Source organism: Lycorma delicatula, chromosome 6 (genome assembly GCF_047948215.1).
Source record: "Lycorma delicatula isolate Av1 chromosome 6, ASM4794821v1, whole genome shotgun sequence".
Lineage (NCBI taxonomy): Eukaryota > Metazoa > Arthropoda > Insecta > Hemiptera > Fulgoridae > Lycorma > Lycorma delicatula.
The window spans coordinates 110,108,185-110,113,061 of record NC_134460.1 but is presented as its reverse complement, the minus strand read 5'-3'; the positions used below and the strand labels follow the sequence as shown (position 1 = coordinate 110,113,061).

At 32.3% G+C, this 4,877-nt stretch overlaps 1 protein-coding gene across 5 annotated transcripts in view; it reads left to right on the top strand.

The window, feature by feature from the left end:
- Pgm2a (phosphoglucomutase 2) overlaps positions 1–4,877 on the top strand; it is a 42,073-nt gene that overhangs the window by 138 nt on the left and 37,058 nt on the right. The window contains exon 1 of one of the 5 annotated variants that reach the window (XM_075368308.1): positions 20–134. The exons of 1 other annotated variant lie outside the window; for it this stretch is intronic. The gene's annotated coding sequence lies outside the window, so the exon portion shown is untranslated. Of the gene's footprint in view, positions 1–19; positions 135–175; positions 430–794; positions 870–4,877 lie in introns of those variants that run through there. 3 more of the 5 variants (XM_075368306.1, XM_075368310.1, XM_075368309.1) reach the window with 3 other exon arrangements.

Genomic DNA, 4,877 nt, shown 5'->3' with positions numbered 1-4,877 from the left:
GTGAGTCATTTAATTACGTAAAATTTAATAATATCCCGAATCAATTTTTTCTTGTGACATGCTGGATAGTCTTGTTTATGTTTTTATTTCATCAAGTTTTGTTCACATCTTAGAGATCCTGAAACTGAAAAGAAGTATGTTTTGCCCAACATTTATAAAAAAAATTTACTATTGCGCGATGTTTTCTAAAAATAATTTTTTTACGAAATCGGTGATCGGATTTGTTATTATCATTCTCTGATAAGAGTTTGTTATGACGTCTTCCGATTATGTATTAATTAATTGTATTATATTTACCATTTTTTTTTCTTCCTTTTACGATGAATTTTGTCAGTTACATTTGATAGAGAAAATTTATTAAGTTAAGTTAAAATAATTAACTGCTGTGGAATAGTTCTGCAGTTCATTTACTCCGAAGAAGTTTAATTTGTGAGTAATTATTTCTCTAAGATAAATATGAACTACTATTTTATTATTTTTTTTACATTTTTGGTTTTATAAATTTTATTACATTGTAAATATTACATTTTATAATATATCCATCCTTATAAATTTATGTTAGCATATTTCTATTTACTTAATGGATTCAAATCAAAGTTAATTTTTCATTATTATGTGGATCATTGTAGTAAATGATGTTTAAACAAAAGATGTGGTTATAATCTTATATTTATGCATGAATACTGTCCAAAACGTTTTCCATTTATTTTAAAACATTTCATTATAAAAGTTAAGGTTGACCTCTGTGCGCATCTCAAGCTGATATCAGATTTTCTCCAGATCTCAGTTCTTAAAAATAGATATTTAGAAAGCAATTTTTAAAATAATCAGATAGCTGGCTAACTAAAAGTTAAATTCTAGAAAGCGAGGTAAAACAAAATTTATTTTAATATTATGAATTTAACTAGTGAGTAATTTAACCTACACTCTCTTCTATATTTTATAGTATATAATCTACTTAGAATTTCCTATTATTATATTTTTTAAATTGTAAAACATGTTTATCAATAGTAGTTACTAAATAAATCTTATGGAGTAATTAGCTTATAATTAAAAGTGATAATAACCTCATACTGCATTAACTTTGTAATTAATATTTCAGTTTTTCTAAAATGTAATTTTTATAATATTAATTATTTGATCATAAACGTATAGTAAAATTACATTGTCTACCATGTAGCATTGTTTCACATTGTAATTTTTTCACATCAAGAATGGGGCATTCCAGTTTATTTTAATTCAGCAAATTTTCAAAAATTGTATTGCATCACTATTTTTGATTTAGATATTTGATATATAACTACCCACCTAGCAGTGATAAAAAAATATTTTTTTATACTTAAAAAAAAAATTTTTTCTTGAATAATAGACTATTTTATTATTCGCCAACAAATAAAAACAACCATTTTCATCACTTTTTCCATGAGCTGTAGCATTCTTATTTTACATTGTGCAGAGGGTCAAAAAAGGCATTTTGGAAAAAGTAAAAATGGAACTTCATCTTAGTGTACTCAAAATTAATTTTGTTACATAGCCAAATCTTGTAATGGTGACTGAAGTTACGTTTACAAATTGTTTTTTTTTTCAAATTTTGGGCCCAAAATAAAAAAATAAAGGGCTTATGGTAACAGGCCTGTTTTTTACCTTTTAATGATTAGATATTAGTAGTACTTATAAATAAATTGGACTGTTACAGTGCCCTTCATTAAAAAAAAATTGCCACCAAATTTTAACATTTTGAAAATGTCTCATTTGTGGGGCCCAAAAACCACATGTGGGACAGGTGGCAAAAATCTGAAATGTTTACAACGGTAAGTACGTTTTGCGTACTTTAAAACAAAATAAAATTTATTTTGTTATTCAAAGGGGTTGGTCAGTAATGAAGCCATCAAAACCACTAAAAACATCGTTCCTTCCAACGGTGAACAATATATCTTAAAAATTCACAGCATGTGTTTTTTCAGATAATAATGTAGGCCTATTATACAAAATATTTTGATATCTCTATATTGAGATATTAAAAGAAAGAAAAATATCTAAATGAGAAGAAAGAAGCACTTTGAAAAATATAGTTAGACTTGTAGGCCACATATTAAGGCATCCTGGAATAGTCACTTTAATATTGGAGGGACAGGTAGAAGGAAAAGATTGAGCAGGCGGGCAACGTTTGGAATATGTAAAACAAATTGTTAGGGATGTAGGATGTAGGGGGTATACCGAAATGAAACAACTAGCACTAGTTAGGGAATCTTGGAGAGCTGCACCAAACCAGTCAAATGACTGAAGACAAAAAAAACAGATAAACTTACTGAAAATTTAAACAATCTAAAAAGGCATAATTTTGTTGCAAAGAAATAAGTTAATTTCCTCAACATTAAAAAGGAAAACTTGTTGGAGGGTGAATGTATTGTAATGGGAGACTTCTCTCAAAATTTTCCTTTTGTGATACAGGATAAAGTACAGTCATATTACTGGTCAAAAACTTATGCCACAGTACATCCATATGTCATATATTTTAAAAAAGAAGGAAAATTACAAAGCCAAATCTACTGTGAGTACTTGAAGCACAATATTACATCGTTTTTTGCTTCCAAAAGTAAGTTATAAATAAAGTAAAAACACTGTTACCACAAATTAAACAATTTTTTTATTTTTCTGATGGCTCCTCAGTTCAGTATAAAAAAAATTCATAAATTAGTGCTACCATCAAGAAGATTTTGATGCAGCTAAATGGCATTTTTTTGCTTCATAACATGGAAAAGGATTATGTGATGGAAATGGTGGAACTGTAAAAAGGACTGTGAATAAACCCAGCCTTCAAAGGACAGTCTGCAATCAAATTGTTACACCTTCTGAAATGTACACAGTTATTGCAAAGACAATATTAAAAATATAATATTTATTTTCTGCTCTAATAAAGATCTTCAAGAGACTGAAGAATACCTCAGTTCTTATTATCAGGTATTCACAACAGTCCCAGAAACAAGAACCTTTCAGTTATTTTCCAAGTCAGAAATGTATTCTGAAAGTCTGGGTGACCTCTGAATCACAAACATTTACATTAATATTAGTACAGAAGGATATTAGTGTTTCTGATTGCTTTATAGGTTTACCAAAGTCAAAATGTAAAAATTATATGTGCTATGTAAATGATGTTAAAAGTCATCGAAGTTAAAAGTCATCGAAGTTAAAATACATTAAAATGCAGAGGAATATTGAGTACACTTATTCCATCCACAGGGTTCTGATACTTCATTCAAGAAATCATTGAGGGATAATCAAACAAGGATTCAACTGGAAAATATTTTAAAGATTCTCACACCTTCAGAAATTTTTCTATCGATTATTGGAAGAGGACACAATGTTACACCCAAGATGAATGTGGACTTATCAGTTCTACTCAATAAAAAAATAGCAGGAACACTAAATTTTGTTAGTTAAGTTTGTTATCAAAAAGTGCAAGATTTATTCATAATTTCTTAGCATGTGTAAAATAAGATAAAAGTGAATTAAAAGGAGGAATTAAGGTAAAGTGAGTTAAAAGTGAACAACTTTTAAAGCTCATGGAAAAAGGACAAAAATGGCTGTTTTTACCTGTTGGCGAGTTAGAAAATCTATTACTCAAGAATATTTTTTTTCTTAATTATAAAAAAAATATTTTTTGACCACTGCAAGGTGTATACGAGGGTTATTTTTTTTCAAGGTCCGATCGGTCGCAAAATAAAAACCCGCGCAAAAATCGGATGATCATTTGCGCATATGTGTTGCGCAGCGTCTATAGTATGGCCATCAATCACGCCGCGTCACTTCGTTTAGTTCTGAACACGCAGCTAGCGCGTAAACATGTCTACAACAATAGCATCTCCCGCCAAGTGTGAAGTGCGTGCGGTAATTCGATTTCTTCAGGCTGAGGGGTGTAATGCAGCTGAAATTCATTGACGAATAAGTAATGTGTGCGGTGAAACTTCAATGAGTGACAGCAAAGTGCGACAATGGTGCAAGAACTTTAAAGCAGGACGTGCAGATGTTCATGATGCAGGCGGTCAGGGAAGGAAGTGAATGTCAACCGATGATCTCGTTGAGTGAATAGATGAGTCAATTTGAGAAAATCATCGGTTCACAATTTCTGTATTTTGTTTCCTGAAATTTCAAGGTCAGCTCTCTACACCATTGTGAGTGAGAAACTTCAGTACCGCAAACTGTGTGCGAGATGGGTTCCCAAAATGCTGTCCGACCATCACAAAACAATGAGAATGGACGCCTCCCTAATGTTTCTCCTGCGCTACCACAATGAAGGAGAAGATTTTTGAACAAAATTGTCACAGGGGACGAGACATGGGTCCATTTCGAAACTGAAGAAACAATCCAAACAGTGGATGCATTCTCATTCTCCCGGTAAACCAAAGAAGTTCAAGCGAACCTTCTCCAACAGAAGTGTATGGCTACTGTGTTCTGGGACAGGAATAGAGTTCTCTTGGTGGAATTTATGGAACGTGGCACGACCATCACTGCAGCCTTATACTGCGTGACTCTTCAACGTCTACGAAGGGCAATTCAGAATAAGCAGAAAGGAATGTTGTCATCAGGCATTGTCTTTTTCCATGACAATGCTCGGCCGCACACTGCAGCTGTAATAAAGAAGCTCCTGCAGCATTTTCGTTGGGAAGTGTTTGATCACCCACCATACAGCCCGAACTTGGCTCCATCTGATTTCACCTCTTTGTTCACATGAAATGCTGGCTAGGAGGACAACATTTTGGCACAGACATCGAGCTGCAGACCAGCGTTGAAACATGGCTGAAAACACAGACGCTCTATAACGAGGGTATTGGAAAGTTGGTACCACGCTCCGACAAACGTCTAAATCGGAGTGACGA